This window comes from Solea solea, chromosome 2, assembly GCF_958295425.1.
Source record: "Solea solea chromosome 2, fSolSol10.1, whole genome shotgun sequence".
Lineage (NCBI taxonomy): Eukaryota > Metazoa > Chordata > Actinopteri > Pleuronectiformes > Soleidae > Solea > Solea solea.
In genome coordinates, this window is record NC_081135.1 from 2,801,502 (window position 1) to 2,820,834 (window position 19,333).

The following is a 19,333-nucleotide window of genomic DNA, read 5'->3' on the forward strand; positions in this document are numbered from 1 at the left end:
TCCCTTCATACACCCCCCCTCCACCACCCCCATCCACCCTCAGTCTCTCTGTTTGCCGACTTCTCCTTGCTTTCTGTTTACCTCTCTCTGCCCCCTCCCTTCTTTCTCATCTCCGTCCCTTCATCTTCTCTACCTCTCATTATCTGCCCCGTCCCTCCATGCATCTTTTCCCCACTATCCCTTTCCTCATCCAGCCTCCATCTCTCTTCTTCTCCCCCCCCCCCCGCCTTTATATCCCCTCTTTCCCCCTGTGGTGACTGTGTCCTGGGGGCTGCAGAGTCTCGTCAGTAGGGGGAACTCGGCGGGAGGCCCTGGCAAAACGAGCTCACCAAGACGCAGGAGCCCATCTCAGGCTTGTGCTACCGGAAAATCTGCCCATTCACGCTCCAGCGCGCAGCCAGACACGCCGACGGAGGGTGCATGATGGGAAGACGCTGCAGAGGAACACGCGGCCTCTGCTTTTGTTTTGGCAGAGTCTTTCATCACAGTGGCTACAGTAGAGTCGGGGAGTCTGTATAACTACACAGCAAGCCTCCCTCTGCTTTTTACCTTTACCTGGACTGACCTGCAGCTTCTGTGCCACTCTCCCCCATTTTTGATGCTGTAAATTCTCACAACAACAAATAATATGCCGGATGCTGCGACAACGACTGACACTTGAAATATTGAATATCTAATCCTTAAAGCACAGTAACTTCATTTTCCTTTCCGTCACATCTCACTCGATGATCGGTGTCCAAATCAATTGCGCGCGACGGCGGTTCATGAGACGCCGGAGGCCACCGAGGGTCAGCCAGTTAGAGTTTCACTCGAGGAAATACGAGCGGTCGTCGGCAGTCTCCTATCGGGTTCACATGCGTCGTGGTTTAAATTACAAATACTCTTCTGAGCAAGCAAGCAAGCAATAAACAGTGAGCAATAAAGAAGCTGTTTGGCTTCTTCCACAGGCCTTTGTGTTACCGGGTAGGAGATTAAATAATGTATTGATTAGGTGATGGGTAATTAGTATGGTCAGCACACATGATGTGATTCCTGGTTTCTCTATAGGTCATTAAGGACAGATTACAGACCCTCCTCTTTTGTTTTGGTGTGTGCTTTTGTCTTTGTATGTTTCTGTGCATTTGTGCCGACTTTGCAATCACGTCAACAAGACGCCACTTGTATGTTTGTGAACAAAAATGACACCACTTACTTACAGCACGACGGTGATTTAACCATTTTGCTGCAGTGTTTAAGGTTATACTGTAATTACCACTTCCTGGTTATGAATGTGTTTAGGTTTGAGCACAAAAAGCTACTCGTTAGGCCCGGGAAAGACTAGAGCTGGATTAAAACTACTCGATTAAACGTTTTGAAGCTTTTTTCATTATTAAAACGAGATTTCTGCTTCTTCAATGAGTTTTCGCTTCTTCAATGGGAAAATTTTCTTGATCAATCAGGAAAATAATCGACAGCTTAGTCGATTATAAAAATAATCGTTAGTCGCAGCTCTAGCCCTTTCATGCATAGTGGTCACTACGGGGGACAGCTATTCATAAGCTATTTTCTTGCACATATGTGGGTGTTGATGGTAGAATTGCCCACTAGCCACCACATTGAACCTTTGTGCATCCACCCTCCCCATACACTGCCACCCACTGGCCAGGTAGTGCAAGTGCAAGAAAGAATTCTCTGGGTTAGGGTAAACAAAAATCGCATGCCATGGCCAAAGATGTATAAAAACACTTAGGAAAAAAATCCTGTCTGATGTTATTATAATTCATGCATGAAAGGGTTCAAAAAGATTATAATTTTTCCTCCATTTTTCCTATAAAATCTCAAAGCGTTTAAAAACTTGCACACAAAAAGCCACCATATCAACATGAAAACGTGCCGTCACAGCATGAAAACACAACAGTCTCCGCATTTTGCCTCATATACTCGACAAAGGTCACTCAACAAGTGTTGATGTGACACCTATGAATGAAACAACTGCCAAAAAATTTGACAATAAGACGGCGGACACTCAAAAGACGTCTCCTTACATCCTGGGGTTCATAACGGAGGGGATATTAAAGGTACATACTTGAAAACCACGGTGAAAACCACAAGAAGAACGAATGTTGTATGACAATGTGTGTAGGTAACGTCTTTTAAAGAACATTTCACAGAGGAAGAAGAGAAACCTCTACCACATCCTAGGTTTTTCATCTCTTCAGCCTTAGGGTCAAAGACAAAGTGAAAATAATGCGTCAATCAGCCAAGAATTTTCTTGCGTCCCATGTTTTCTCCGGGATTAAACTAAGGTACTCAAACCTTCACACACACACACACACACACACACACGCAGCACAGCTTCATGGTCTCGCTCCATAAAATCACACCCTCTTACCCTTCAGCTTACAAGATCCGTCACCCTGTTCTCTTGCATTACAGCCACACGGTGCTTTTACACTCGAGACTTCACCTCTGCTGCTCCCCTGCCCCGCTCGGCTCTGCCATGTTTTATTATACTTATTGTATCACGCAGCTTCTCCTCACAGGTAGCCTTTAGTAGTCGTTTTCCCGCTTTATTTTCCTATTCTGTTCCTTTATTTTCAGTTTAAATCCACGTGTGTGTGGGGGGGGTAGGAGGAGGTGAAGGTTCGGGGGGCACAGTTTGTCCTTCCTCTGGAAATGCCCCTACCCACCCCCATCTTCCACTATCTGAAAAATTCAATAGACTAACCTTAAGAATTTAATTGATGCTGCCAACGGGATTACAAAAGGGCCGGCTGGCGCAGGCCGGGGACAGCTGATTAGCAGCAGGGGTAATTGTTAATTGATTGATGTATCTCCTTACCTCTCTCCCTCTATGGGTCTTTTAGAGCGTGTTTTGTTTGCCACAGCGACAGTGCCAGTAGAGCTGGACAGGGCATTACCATACATCTTTGTTTTTTTTTTTTACCCCTACTTCCCTTTTTTTTATATATATATATAAAGAAAAACCTGTCCCCTGGATATCTTTGTGTGCCAAGACAAAAGGTGACTAAGTGTGCCGGGTTTAAGGTCAGCAATGGGTCCATTTTTAGACGACGCGCTCACAGGAGACTGACAACCACGCTAGGTGCACTGGAACTTTCTCTTTTACTTTGCTGTGTTTTAATCAGTTCATTCTGCAAACCTGCGTTTTCTATTTTCAGAAATTAGTGCAGAGGAGATAAAAGCCTGGTGATTAAAAAGAACAGCAATAATGATTTTTTTTTGCAATGTAACAGCAAGAGGCCGAGAAGGAAAAAACAGGGGGAACACAGTAAGATTTTAGTTGTGTGTGTGTGTGTGTGTGTGTGTGTAAAGTGATGCTTTTGCAGTAACACAATCCTCGATGGGTTCAACAAACAGAAACAGTCCCTCCATTATTCCCCTCTTTTCTCCGACTACAAGGCCCCGTTTCATTCCCGTCCCCTCTCAGTGTGAAAACCTCGGGATGTGACCGTTCGAACAGCGACTCCCCAAAAGCTTCCGCTGCAGCTATTTCAGCTCACTCTTGTCTAACCAACACCAACGTTGACTGCCAAGTGTCCCACCCCGCCACCGCCCGCCCCCCCAGCTCTGGCACAGGGCTAAGCTGACCATCAAGCAATTACACGGGAACTTGGCAATCGGGGGGAAATTCAGTCATTAAAAGGGCTTAACACTGGCAGAGCGGCTCTGTTGGTGGCGAGCCGAGGTGCCCGCTGCACCCCCGCGTTGAATGGAACAACTGAGGAGACATGTTCATGGGGTCTCGTATACTAAAGATCTGGCAGGGATTGGGGGGGGGGGGGGGGGGTTTGTGTCACTGTGTACACGAACACGCATCTGTTCATCAACACACACACACGCACACGCACACGCTCTCTCCGACCAGATGTTCCCATTCACACACCAGGCTTCCACAGCAGGATACTATATTACGCTGTAGGGCTGAACTTCCAAAATGTGAACTTTTCAGCAACTCGGAAGAGGCGCGGCGGCATCAGCGTGCTGACAGCGTGTTTTCCCCGCGTAACCCGATTGGCTTTTTAAAACGAGTTTTTCGTTGAGACCGAGGCGTCGGGGAGAACGCGCGCTCTTTCACAGATGAGGGTGAGAACACGGAAACCAGGCAAAATTGCAGTGGTGAGGTTTACACGATGACAGCTGTGATGTGATGAGGCAGGAGCCGCGCCCACGTCCAAGGTTACGGGCTATCGACTGCGGCGCACATAAACAGTATTTGATTAGGGAAAAAAGGCACCGGTTGAGGTTTCAACACATTGATTGGAGCTTCTCATCAAGGCTGCCAGAGCGGAGGCGAGGCCAGCCCCGGTTTGGTTCCACGCCAGACGAGCGCGTTTGCTATGCACGGCGTGGTTAATATACATTTTCAGTGAAATATTAATTAGCTGAACCCAAACCAAAACAGAGGGTGCATATACTCCTCATATAGAGACATTGTTGACAGCACACTAGACAAATTATCTACCTTTCAACTGCAAGAAACTGCATATTTTTAACTCATTACAAACACACCGAGCAGACACCAGAAGCAGCATTTTTTTTTTTTGGTAATAACCCTAATGCCACTTGACCTATGGCTGTTTAAATGTTTAAATTTATGTTTTGTGTTTTCATGTAGAGCCAAAGATGGTTTTTCCACATTTTGCAGATTTGGTCTAATAACATTAAAAATAAATGTTGGGGGGGGGGGGGGGGGGGGGCAGTCTGTGACCAGTGAACCTATTTACAAAGTCTGGATGTTTTCCAAGATGAGACTTAATTGTAAGTTGGAAATCACTATTACTATTAAAAACACAGAATTGTATGAAAAACTCACGCCTGGTTGAGTTTCCTCAAATAAATAAGCAGCAATAAATGCAGCTCTATAAAAAGAAGTAGCTTGAACACAGTGTGTTTTTTTGTCACTATTGAGAGGAAGAGAGGTCAGAGAGCCATCGTCAATTGCTCCACATTGAATGATACAGCCCAGTGAAACGGCCGCGGAGTGAGAGCGATGTGGACACAGACCTTGGAAAGTGCACTACTCTGCCATGTTTTATTATACTTATTGTATCACGCAGCTTCTCCTCACAGGTAGCCTTTAGTAGTCGTTTTCCCGCTTTATTTTCCTATTCTGTTCAAATCCATGTGTGTGTGGGGGGGTAGGAGGAGGTGAAGGTTCGGGGGGCACAGTTTGTCCTTCCTCTGGAAATGCCCCTACCCACCCCCATCTTCCACTATCTGAAACCGGAGTGAGAGCGATGTGGACACGGACCTTGGAAAGTGCACTACACGCTGAACTGCCACTGAACTCCTCACAATTAGTCAGACTTTTGCATCCACCTCTTTCTCTCTGAGAGCCGGGCACTCCTCCTCAAATGAAGGTATCCCTTAGAGATATTTAAACTCCCTACGTGTCGGCGCAGCCTTCGGGAGTGTGGCCGGGGATGGTTATTAATGCGTTATTTACACATGTTTCCTGCTGTATTCTATGTGGCTCGGCTTGATTAAAAAGGGGAGATATTGCTGTGGAGTGCACTTTTCTGCTTGTGGTGAAAGAAGAAAGAGAAGTTATTTTGTCACAAAGGGACTTTTTTTTTTCCCTTGTTCTTTCTCTGAAGTGCGGCAGAAATGTGCGGGCTCCGCGGGTCCCCGGCTAAAAATATGATCAAAAATTGGGTCCTCTTTGTAAAGGAAGCGGTGCATCTTACATTCAGACCTCGTTTACACAGAGATGTCTGCAGATTATTATGCTCAGGTGTGTCCTGAAGCAGACCAGGCTAAATTCAGTTCACCTTTTTTCCTTTCTGGTATTTGCAGCTTGCATCTTCTTTTAAATCCGGGATTAATCATTGAAATCAGACTCAGAATATGCACTTCATGTCTCACTGGAATTATAAATATTGTGAGTAATACACCGATTATGGTTTTTCAATTGTCCATCAATGTATACAGGTAAAAGTCCAAGTGCAAAAATTACTATAGAAAAGACATTTAATTGAAAACTATGTGACTTGCAGGAATATGGGCCAAGCTGAAATTGCATCTTCATGCACTCAGGCACAACTTATGAGGCAAACTATGTATACCACTATTTATTTATGTATTAACTGGCTTCTAATGAAGTGGAACATGTGTAAAAAAAAATCATAGAGGTGTTCCTTTAACTTGTGCCTTGAAACCAACGCCCTTCATCTCCCATTATTCCTAGATTACATACTTTGGGCCTTTTTAATTAGAACGCTGTCTCGTAGCGAGATGACGGAGGATGAAGCGGGGGCCCTCTTCGTTCCTCAATAATAATAATTCCCCCCAGTTAAATAAATAGAGTCCTCCCTTTATTGGACGGTCACAGAGGACCATGTTTTAGTGGTATTCTAATTGAAATACATGATTCCGACAGCTTGTTTCTGCAGTTAGTCGCAATGAACCATATCTGATTCGTCATTAAGTAATTATGAATGCTAATGCAAATAAAGCACCTTTCAAAACGGAGCTCTCCCCTCCTCACGCTCGCCTCTCTGTATTCCTCCTCGCAAGGAAATTAATCACTCACCTCTCGGCGGAGGAGAGGACGGCAAAGCAAGGCAGCCCAGCTGCGGGACGGTCACTTTACTCTCTTTCTGTTGAGATATGAAAGAGAGGAGAGACATTAATGATGTCTTGGGGATTCCACCGAGGAAAGTGGAAAAGGGAAAATTAGAGCACTACTTGTTTCTTTTTTCTTTTTTTCCCCCCTCTTCTCCTTCCTCTATTCCTTGTTGCTTTAATAAAGCAAGGAAAGGAACTAGAAAGGAGGAAGAAAGAGAGAGAGAGAGAGAGTCGCTTAGAAGTCTCCCATAAAGCACAAGCCGGAGCATTTTGCAGCAATTACAGACAGATTGGGGATTTAGATATTAGTGCCCGGTGGTCCATTAGCTGGTAATTTGCCTGTCTTTTTTCCTCCACTCTCAGTAGAGGAGTGTTCGTGCTAAGATCCCTACCACTCTAATCCTGTAAATAATAGCTGCACAGAAGAAGAGGGAGAGAGGGAGGGAGAGAGCCGGTCTGTGATCACTGAGTGACACTGAAAAGTGCTGAGTTGGGAGAGAAGTGGATGCAGGATGGATGGATGGACAGATGGAAATTATTGCACAGCTTCAGGTAGCACCATTACACATCCGTATGCCATAATATTCAAGATAGCATAAGATAAGCGGCCATTTGTGGCGTGCTTCCACGGCACGGCTATTTTGCATTTCCACTAGTGATAGTACCTGATACCTGGTACCTTTTTAGTACCTGCTCTGGCGAGGTTCCAAGCGATCTGAGGCGATACTGCACGTGACGTCGCCAGAGTGCCGTCACAGGAAGAGACGTCCGACACAAGAATCGAGCCAAACAATGCCGAACTGTAGATCAGTTAAAAAGACTTATCAATCCTAAAAAATGTGGCTTAATCTCCAACAGTTACCAGGGAAATGTCTAAAATCTCAATATTTAACAGAGGAGTCTGGTGTATTTAGCGACAGCGCTGCTGATAGCGACCGGCGACCGGCATCACAAACCAAAGTGCTGAACAAATCTTTTTAATGAACTGATTCTAATGATCTACACTGAGAACCACTGCATCACAAGTCACTCGTCACTTGTTTGTGTAAAACGAAGCCACAGCAGTTTCATGCAGCCTCGCAGTGATGACTCCGCCCATAGCCGGAAAAGGGCCTTTACACAGCAGCCACTATGACAGGTCATAGTAGGAAAATCAGTTATAAATAGTGTAATTAATGATGGCTGAAGATGTTTACTATCCATCCATCCATCTTCAAAAACTGCCCACAAAGAATGACTCAACCAAGTTGTGGACAAATAAGTCAAAGAGTAGTTGCTACTATTTCAACAAAACTGCCAGACGACGACTTCCGAGATAAAAGTCAGACCTCAACATGAGGAAACTACAATAACAAACAGTCTAATAAAGGAGACCTCACAACACACTCTTGTTTGCAGCTGTGGTGGAATAGGTCGGTGTTAGAATCTCGTCAGGAGCAGCTGCGTCTCAACAAACAGTCGTCAGCGAAAACTTCACTCATTACCCCCAATGACGTTTGGTGCGTTGCAATAAAAAGCGGGCCCGTGGTGTTGTCTGTAATGGTTTAGCTCCACCGCTGCTCCTCCCGACGTTGCCGTCTCTTTTATGTTTTGAGCTGTAATGAAAATTAACAGGTTTCCCGACACATTACGGTTTTCTCATTTGCGCGGAGGATGCAACGAGGTCAGACGCCGGAGCCGCGTTAGAAACAATATCAGTAATTAAACTCATTGCCCGAATTAACTCGGAGCTTTGTGAGTACACCCGTGCACACTGTGAAGCCAAGTTCAGCAGGCAAACGCTGAAAGATTGAAGAAAAAAGGAAATACAATCAAAGAATATAAAGTGATCGAAGCACAAACTCTTTCATGAAGTAAAAGTACAGTAATTGGCTTGTCCATAAACCAGTGTATTGAGAGGGGACACTCATCGTCCTTTTGGCCTCTTCCTGGTATATGCATACTCTGGGTGACATTAATCACGGTCCCCTCTTCATCGATCGCCTGGATAACGGTTCTGCTTATCACCTCGCAGGCTTCCAAAGGGGCAAATGCCAGCGCCGCTCAGAGACATCCTCGGCGTCTTTCATCTCTTTCCTCTCTCGACCCCCTTCACTTTTTTTTGTTTATTAACAGCGGTGCACTGGGTTTAAATCATCCTCTTCACTCATAACGATGAAGAAAATCTTATTCATGTTCTGGCCAAAATCCCGGGAAACAAATGAATAAAAAGTCAAGCATACAGAGGCGACTTATTAAAATACAATTTTTTCCCCTAACGTTGTTTACATAATGGGTGCGCTGCATTGCTGGCTCACTCTATCAGTAGTAGCATAAAGAGGACCCATCCATCTTCCCCGTCTCCTCCCCCTTTACTGCCTCTAATCTCCGCTCTCTCATCTCTCTCACCGAGAGGAAGAAGGTTAGCCGAAATCTCCGCAGATCAATTAGAAAGGGAAGCTGCCCTTCAGAGAGAGGGAGGAGACAAGAGAGGGAGTAGAAGAAGTGATGAGAGTATAAGTGAGGCAAAAAAGGAGCGGCAGAGGTGATGAGGGGAGGGGAGAGGAGGGAGCAAAGGGCGGGGCGCGGGACGGGAGTAAGGCAAAAGATGCAGGGCTGGGAGGAGTGAGCGGAGAAAATGGGGCGATGTGATATTTGCATGTCAGCAAGGCGCTGCAGACGAGCCAATCTCGCTAATAAGTCAGTGGCGAATTGGCGAGTTTCCTGCTCTCCCCTCGGCTCCCTGCCCTAATAGGCCGTCTCCGTGGGACGAGAAGCATCTGCGTTATTAGTATTTGTCAATCTGGCTGAAGGAGGTAAACTCTGGGGACGCGCGGGATCAGTGGCCCTGTGGGAGGACTTGGTGGCAGAAGACGGCCACTGGAACTTGTGCGAGTTGAAGCGCTGATACTGGAGAATATGTCGTTCAGAGGATGGAGGTGACGACAGGAAAAACTAGAAGAGAGGGATGGATCGCTTGACCCCAACTGCTATAAATCCATGAATGTATGATCCTAGTCCAGAGTTTATGCTAGAAAATATTTTTGGCGGCCCATGTGGCCGTTAATATTTCAATATTTCCACCATGCGTTTAATGCCGGACACACAGAATTCTTAAATAGTCACACAAATGTATGAAAACACACGACTCAGTCCTCAGTCTTTGTGACTACAAGTTAATCGGTGGGAAAACTCTCATAGGCATCTGAATATTTCATATTTATTTTATTTTTTTTGCTGGCCAAATCCGCCGGCATATACCGGCTAGTGTAAACTCTATCCTAGTCAAACAATACTGTTCAAGACTCCATGCATTGCTGCAGTGTGATGATGATTTCTGAGCTTCCACACACACAACATACAAAGAAATAGCCATAAAACTGTATTTTAACTGTCAAAAAAACAGATAATAGCAATAATCAATATGAGTTTACAGCTATTTTTCTTTCTGTCTGAAAGGAAGACCCTTTTCAGGCAATCAGATGAAGCTACTCATTCCCCAGTATAAGCTTTTTAGTATATTTTGTCCAAAGAAAACATGACTTATAAATATAATATAAAGGTGGTCATGTCTGACCGGACATGAAAAAGCACCACCAAAACCCCAAAGATCATCAAGTCCCACCCACACTGTTTGACTGACACATGCATCTCCCAGTTTTAGTTTTTTGTTTGCCGTCAGACTGCGGCACGATGACAGATCTTCAGTTTTCTCTCTTTTAATATTTGAAATGAAATCTGCTGAATCTTGCACTTATGACCTTGTAAAGTTAGACCTTCTGCTACTGCTGCTAGTCATTTATTTACTTTGCCAAATCATGAACTACATGGTGCGTCTGATAATAACAGAACACAAGAGCTTTTCCTCAGGCAAAGAGTAGATGACACCAGGCACTTTTCATATATGAATAGGGTGGCATTAAGTTAGAGATAATCATGTCCTCGTGCTAATTTAAGGTAATGACAGAATGAGTATGTGAGTGCATACTGTCTCCGTCCCCTCCTCCCCCCTCCACATCCCTCCCTTATGCATTGGTAATGAGGTGTGGGCTTATTGACTCAGGGTGGAGATATGATTATCTCTTCCCCATTCCTCCATCCCTTCATCTCCCCCCCACCCACATTCTCTCACTCTCTCTCTCTCTCTCTCTCACTCTCTCTCCCCACCCGAGCCATTCATCAGAGAGGGATAAGGCATGTTTGTTGCATGTATATTGATTTGTGCTGATTGTACAAAAGCAGGCAGACTCATTACACATCAAAGATGGAGGACGAGGCACAGAGATCCCACCGGGGGCCTGTTGGTGTCTCTGCAGGCCCGCGCGCTCTGCTGCTCAGAGGTTTCAGTCGAGCCTCATCTCTCTGGATGAATATTTACAAAGAGGATCGTCTCTCAAAAGATGTAAATGGTTTAAGGCATTTTTTTTTACACTGCAATGTCATCAAAATGTCAAACGAAGATTAAACTTTTGTTTTGAAATCAAAACAGACGAGCACGAGATGCCACAGTCCCAACCTTGAACACCCGCAGCCGTCACCCGCCCGGACACACTCGACCTTTCCTTTCCGACCGCAGTGATGCTTCGGGGGGGAAGAAAAGAAAAGACCGTGTAGGAAAGCTTAGTCAGGAAGTTAAATAAACAAACAGCTCGACTGTGACGGCAAGAAAGAGCGCTACAGGTTTGCTGTGTCAGAGGAGCGCGTTGCCAGGATCATTTTGGGCTGTTTGCATATGCTAATGCTACAGCCTCGCTGTCCATGGTACTGAAAAGGAGAGGAGGAGGAAATCGATAGAAGGAGATGTTAGCAGCAGAACCACAACTCCCATGTGTCCACTCTTCTGCTACTTTTTAACATCATGGTGTGACACAACAAAGAAAACATAATTTCCAACCAATCACTGGCTTTTGTTTTGATGTTACTGACTCGCTGAAGGACTTATTTTGATGCCTAATGGAAGGCATGACACGAGGTAGAACATGTGGCAGACTACAGTCCTATAATGCACGCTTTATCTTAGCAGTCTGACCCATTAACCCCCAAACAGGGAGTAATCGCGGCACTCGAAAACTATCAAAGTGCTCCACACGTGCTCCAGAAGTGCATTTGTTGCTCGTATTGTGGCCATACCCAGAGTTGGGTCACGTCCACTCGAGCTAATGAGTTTGCTGGCAGCATTTTTCCTATGTCTAATGACATCGTTGACACCGACGCTACATATCGTGTCACAGGCCTCTGGCAATTGCTCAGCAGCTGATGTCCACGCTTTTCCACTGGGGGCACCACCACCGCCGCCGCCTGGCATGGCCGACCGGCAGAATTGGCAGGCCTCGGAGTCACCCGCTGCTACTGTGGCACAGTTTGCAGGACACATCAATTTGTTCCCCCACTTTTGTGAGAGGCGATCTCTCTGGCACGGATCCAGACTAGTTCGCCGCCTCTGCCTCATCTGCATATCTTTGTTATCTGGTGCCAGTTCCGAGAAAGGTAGAGAGGAAAGATAGACAGAGGGAGTTTGCGCCTCGCCATCTGGGCGCTGTGTCTTCAATGGCCACAAATTAAAACTCAACCTGTATGGAGACGAGAGGGGAGGGGAGAATAGAATTGTCAAAAGACAACAATACTTCTAATCTCTTTCCCCCTCTGTGCATTTTCAAAAAGGGAGGGGGGGTGTGGGGGGGGGGGGGGGGGGGGGGGGGCAAGGCGCTTTAATAATTAGAGGGATAGCAAGCTCAAACAGATGAAACAATGTCCCCATCCTTTTTTTCTTCCTCTATCATCTGTAATGACTCTAGCACTGATGGAGAGGGCTCTTTGAGGATGACATTCAAATGCTGACATTTGAATTATGTCTGTTTATCAGAGGGAGAATGGCCCGTCCGCTTTTGTTGTGCCTCCTTCTGTGCGCAGGCTCAGGCTGGATGCAGGTACTCAAGCTGCCTGGGTTCATTTCACTCATACTCAAATAGCTACACACACACATATTGCATTATAGCAGATAGGAACAGTGAAGGGGCAATTTTAGCCGGTTTGGTAAAAGTATAGTAGAGTGCAGAGACAATGTACACTAAAAACTTTAATGGCTTTTATTTCAAGCTTTTACAGCGGAAGAGCCATCAAATTGTAACAACCAACATAAAATCACTCATCGTCACTAATCCCTGACTGTGTTGCCGGTTTATCTGCACGCCGCATTTCCTTGTGAGCACAAGCACGGACAGCCATTCTGTGGCTAAAGTGCTAAATTCCATCACAATCCATGTTAACCTTCAGGAAGCATTATACACTTAAGGGAGATAAAAATTTGCATGTGGAAGATTTATTGTCTATCACTAAATGGGGCTGCGATGTAAAACAAAGGCCACACCGCGGTGGCGCGGTCCCTCCTCGGCTGCTTGTCAAAGTTGGGATCTAAAATCGGGACGATCCATCACTCTGGCACATGAGGAATTATGGAATTCACCCCCGAGGAAATGTATTCACGGGACACGGGTGCAAATGGCTGTTTAACAAAGGCATTCAGAAGTCAGCGGTAAACGTGGGTCTGCAAGGTGTGCAAAACTGACGAGGGTGAGGAGAGGAGAGGAGAGGAGGAAAAGAGTTTGCCTTCTTAAACACTGATTGGCTGACGTGCTGTCCCTGTTATATTGCAGATCACGTGTGAACTATTGAAACAATCAATGGGTTGCTTTGATTATCAAACAGAGGGAGGGAGACGTGGAAGTAAACATTTGTTCATGTTAATTATTGCACGAGTATTAATGTGAACGTGGACTGTGTAGCTTTAATTTGGTGTGATTCAAATGTATACATGTGTACATGAATCAATGTGTGGTATTTGTGTAGTCTGTAAGTCTAATCTTCAAACTCAAGTGTCATTGTTGAAAACAGCTCATTTCACTCATTCATTAACCTTTATATTCGAAAGTAAACATCAGATTGTTCATTATATTTAGTAGTTGAGGTGGAAAAAGAGGCTTATTACTTCCATTTCTTACATGCTGAGATCATCACATACATACATGCATAAATGGAAGATACAAAACTACAATATACAGCAACACTAGAGTGTATTCGGTTAAATTCACTGGTTCCTTTCTAAGTTGCTGGAAAGGTTTATGCGATAAAGCCTTCCCTCTTGTGCCTTGTTCTTTATTTTATGCTCCAAAATCAAATATGTACATCATCTCAGAGCTAGTCGACCGTTCCAGGGTTAAAAGGGGTTTTCTGATGTATCCTATCAGATGAAATGAATTTAAGTGGGTGGTCACTGTTTCACACTGTGATAATGTTTTCAACTCCCACTTGATCATGACATAGTGACAAGGACTCAACAACAGTGAGCACATCATATTTTACATTGAGTTTGCCTGCAAATGCTTGTTTCAGGCAGAAGAAACGAGCATTTGCAGCATTTACATCATATGCTTGTGAAGCATCCCTGTGTATAGGGATACACAGTATTTCCTTTTTTCCATATTCAACGTTAACCATGAGAAGCTGCATGCAAATCCCCGTCCCCTCCGGTGGACGAGCCGTATGATCACCATATTGGCATGTGAGAATAATATAGATTGGGAATGTGAGAGGGAGACCGAGTGGAAAATGAGATGATTGCTTAAGTATGTTCTCCCTGTGCGATAAAGTGAAATTGCATTTGTCTCAGTGCTCGCAGGAGTCACTTCCCATAAACGTCGAGATGCTCAAACACCTTAAGGTGGATGTTGATGGGCGGCACATTCAGAACTGCCACATTTATCATTTCTATAAACTCTATAAACTTTTTCACATTGTTGGTTTGATTTAAAAGCATTTTCCCCCTCTGTTAAGGGGTTTCCCAGAAGGCCTCAGGGCCCAGCATGTTCAGAGTGCTGCCTCATGTTCAGACCCGATCAGGACAGTGGGGGGGGGGGACAACACCTTAAAGCACCAACAGGGTTTTTACAGATCAGCTGACCAACTACTGCAGCAATGTCACATGCAACTTACTGGTGATATTTATATTTTTCGCACCTTTAACAAGATCTTATCACCAAAATGAACAATTACTTGAACAAGCATCAACTATGTGTTCAAAGTAGGGCTGCAAAATAAAAGAAATCGCAATCTCGATTCACAACAACACAAGATCAACATTGTGCCAACAGCACATGGTTAAAAGGGCCAGAAAATGTCCTGTAACTAAGTGCTTTTTGCCCATTTTTCCAGAATAACTTTCAATATCTGGCCGTTATTCACAATTTACTCCATGTTAAAAGAGTGTACTAACAATTAGAAGAAAAACAGTGAAAGTTTTATTTTGAATAAACACTGTAGTTGTACACAAACACCAGATTTTTGCATGTTAAATTTGAAATTTGAACAGTAAATAACATTTGTTGGAGTCTCTGTCTCAATGTCTAAAAACAGGCCAAAAAAATGGAAACTAGAAACAGGTTCGTTTTCGGCTCCCGCTAAATCTACCAGACTGTAAAATGATGCGATTTTAGACAATTTTCTTTTGCTAAATGCAGGAGATTAACTCACGTTTTCAGGATTTTTAAACTGATCTACAGTTTGGCATTGCTCGTTTGATTCTTGTGCCTCTTCCTGTGACGACGTCACGAGAGTCGAGCTAGTAAAATCCTGAACATGGACACTGGTGTCATCGACACTGGGACTCTCTAATGTTGCCTTCACACACCGATTGCAACCCACATCCGTGAATTTACAAACACATTATGAGTTTGCTCGCGTCACCGCAACGGGAATGAGCGTAACGCGTGAATATTCCCTCCAGGAAAAGATTGACTTTTCATGACATCACATCTTCGGTGACGCTCGATTGCACTGATTTTTTAAGAGACGTTCGTATCATGGAATCAAACGTAAGGAGTGTCGGAAAAAAAAAATGATGAAAACAACACTCAGCAGTGCTGATTCCAGTTTGTTAGTATCACTGAATGAATCCATGCTGCACCGTGACTGACAGCAGCTTTGTTGTCCCGACACATGAGGTGTAATGTGTCATTTCCAAACAAACAGACCCTTCTCTTACAGGTTAGGTCAAGCTCGAATAAGGTCAAGGCCCCCGTACAACACCGGGGTTGCTGAAAACACACAACGGCCCCATTGTTCGGCGAGATCCCGCTTGAGTGAACACGCTTTGGGTTGAGACTGCTGTTTTCATTTAGTCGCTGCTCCTGGGGCAGTTTTTTCTTCCCTCTCTCATCCTCCGCTTACTCCTCCCTAGGATTTCATCACCGAGGCACTAGGAGATGATTTTGTGAATGAAACCATCCATATCCTCGCAGGCTTTATGATGGTAATGACTGGCGGTCGGGGGAACAATACAGGGAGAAGGGGCTGGGAATCGGGGGAGTTACGGGTGTGGGAAATAGAGGAGGTGCGTGCGAGTGTTTGTCTGTGACACTGACGCGTGAAAAAAAGTAAAAAAATCTTTCACCTTGGTGGCAAATTACTGTTCTCATAAACCACAAAAAACAAACAGATCCCAGACCCCCAGAAGAAAAATTAAGGCCTGTATTAATCACGCCGACTGCCCTTGTGCGGGACGTGAAAGCGTCTGCAGACATCAAGGTCCTGGCAACATTGTGCTGGTTTGGCACACAATTCAAAAGTGATGATTAAGGTCTATAACAACACATCATTTTTAGCTATAAAAGCGGCTCAAATGACGCATGGTAATTCCCCCACTGCTCAGCGACTTGGCTGTGTTTATCTGCTATTCTAATTTTTATCTTAAGATGCTACATAAATCATTTTCCCAACAACTTGGATTATTTTTGCTTATTTTAACCATAAAAGGGCCAGAAAATGTCCTGTAACTAAGTGCTTTTTGCCCATTATTCCAGAATAACTTTCAATATCTGGCAGTTGTTTACAATTTACTGCATGTTAAAATAGGGTCTTAACAATTTAAAATGAAGAAAAACTAAAAGTTTTATTTAGAAAATACACTGTAGTTGTACACGAACACCAGTGTCGTCTGCGATACCCTTGGAGTTAAACAATCATGAAAAAAGCTTCAAACCGATTTGTTGACTATCAGAATAGTTGACGATCATTTGTTATACAATATATATATACATACATATATATAAACATACATACATACATACGTACATACATATACATATATACATGAATAAATAAATAAATATAAGAGCTACAGATATTTTTTTTCTAATTATGACATTGTGATAAATAATCCAAATATAGGTAAATGTCACACGTATTACATATTAAAAATATAAGACTTGGTCTTTTCCTGTTCTGTCGTGACATTTATGCCCAAACATAAGGTTCAGATCCAAACTGAACAGCAACGCAGGAAAGATGTTTGAACACACACAGTAATGATCCCCTTCACCATGGCAACAACAAACAAGGCAAACATTCTATTAGTGCAGGTTACAGCAAGTGAGGAGGGAGCGAGATAGAGAGAGAAAGAGAGAGAGAGAGAGAGAGAGAGAGAGAGAGAGTTGGCAGGAAGTCAAGAATGCCAAGCGCTCTGGCCGCCACTGACAAAGGCCTCTGACAATTAGGATGAAAAATAAGCCTGCTGCCGGATGTTGCTGTCTGCTGGTTGCCATCCTTCAGGTGCCCTCCACCTGAATGCTCACAGGTCAGTCCACCCCCCCCAAAAAGACGCATCTTGAAATTAATCCTCGGAAAGCACGTTAGAGGGAGACTAAGACATTTTAAAAAGGTAAAGACTCTGACATAAGAACGGGAATTTACAACTCGTCTCTTCAGTGGTTTGGAATAAAGGGAAAACAATCAACCACATATAGACATATGGATATGATCAATAAGAAGGCTTCAGATGACGACGACGTCCAAGAACCACCCATACTGTTTGATTGACAGGTGATAACGTTCATAGCGCTCAATGCCCTTAAAAATAAAATAGCCAACAGATGGTTAACCACAGCACAAACAGTAGAACCATCTATTTATTAGGACTAAAACAAATATATTATAAGTGTATTATTCTTATAGATATTGCACAGCAATTGCTGTGTAATATAAACATTTTTAATATTTCTTTAAGTTGAGCCTTATATCAAAAATAGAGTCACAGAAATGCAGCCTTCACAATTTGTTAACTGCACTCTTTCTAATTAGTTTTTAATCGGTTTGAAGCTTTTTCTCATGACTAAAACGAGATTTTTGATTGTTTTAGCTTCTTAAACGTGAATATTTTCTGGTTTATTTGCTCCAGACAACAAAGAAATTATTAAAACTTAAATCATTTTGGTTTGTGGACAAAAACAAGACATCATTTCCGGGTTTGACAAACACTGATCAACAGAAACAATTACTCGATTAATCGAATATGAAAATAATCGTTATAGTTGCAGCTCTAACTTTAATTTAACTTCATGAAAAGTACATGTTTTTGTGTGTGTGTGTGTTTTTTACAATATAAAACCCTGTCCTGACATCTGGCAGTGCTCCTCTGGACAGACGAGGCTTTTCCTTGTGCCTGCAAAAATTAAGGGGCCGCCGCAGGTTTAATCGCCATGTGATTGTTTGAGTGTGTTACAGCTCGCAGGCACATCGGCGCAGACCACACCAGCAGACACAAACACACGCATGTATGTACGTACACACACACACACACACACACGTGTGCGGTCACAGGTGCGCGTAGACATATGTGTACTGTATGTGGGAGACGGTTTGAAACAGCTCCTGCCAAGAGACTAGACTGATTCACCGCGTCATTAATGTTGACATGGAAGATTAGCCAATCAACAAGCTGTAAATCCATCAACTGTAACCATATGGCAGAAACACACAGTGGTGAAGATACGATGAGATAAAACATTTGAAAGCTTTAGCCACCATTTCAAACATTTAGGCTTAATGTAGAATGAATTGTGCCTCTGTGTGTGTGTGTGTGTGTGTGTGTGTGTGTGTGTGTGTGTGTAGCATTAGTATCAGTGTAGGGCGGAGAGGAGGCCGTGCTAATCCCTCACAGTAGGTCAACCACTCAAGGAACTGCAGCCATTATCGGCTTTAGCTTCATTTTATTAAATCACTCGCCACATCCCTGTTGTGTGTTAATGGGCTAATTTGTACCGACACCGAGCAAAAGGATACAATCAATGATATGGTTTTATAAGGAGGCTTAATCAGATAACAACTTTGTTCCAAGCAGGTAATTAGAAGCAGGAGTCAAGCTGCAAGAGGGAGACCAGACCTTTCTCAGCACTGCAGTGCCCCAGTGCACCGTGGGAATGGAGGTTGGAGGTCAATTTCAAAATTAGTTAAGCTTGATGGGCTGCCACTGACCTGCACAGGTGCTCCCACTTCCCCCCGCTGCTCTGCACTTCCTCCCGCCGACCCTCAGCACCCCGGGGGTCACAGACGTCGGGTCCCGGTTTCATCAGTCTGGAGCCATTAGCAGAACCAGGACAAACCCCAGGCCTGCTGAGAAAACCAAAGACCACCGTAGGTCTAATGTGAAGCTTAAGCACATTTAACACAGGGACATTTCCAGGCTAAGTGTTCTGCACGCCTCCTACTGCTTAAAATCTACTATAGCATTTGTAAATGATCAAAAACAAATGGCACACGCGGGAATTTAAGAGTTAAATCAGCTCTTAAACATAACATAAAAACATATTTCCCTCCGTCCTATCCCTTAACCTCTCGTCGCCCTGCCGTCTGTACTCTCAGTATGTTTTTTGGAGGGGGGGGCTGGTTGTTATTGGCGCGTCTGACCGAGAGACGGAAAAGCTAGGCCGTTGTTTTTGAGCCCCGCTGCGGTGTG

General features: G+C 44.1%; 1 long non-coding RNA gene across 3 annotated transcripts in view; it reads right to left on the bottom strand.

The window, feature by feature from the left end:
* Positions 1-19,333, bottom strand: part of LOC131455363 (uncharacterized) — a 100,791-nt gene that overhangs the window by 52,177 nt on the left and 29,281 nt on the right. For 2 of the 3 annotated variants that reach the window (XR_009239794.1, XR_009239792.1), the window contains exon 3: positions 18,853-18,990. This is a non-coding gene — a long non-coding RNA (uncharacterized LOC131455363). The remainder of the gene's footprint in view (positions 1-18,852; positions 18,991-19,333) is intronic. The other variant, XR_009239793.1, reaches the window with a different exon arrangement.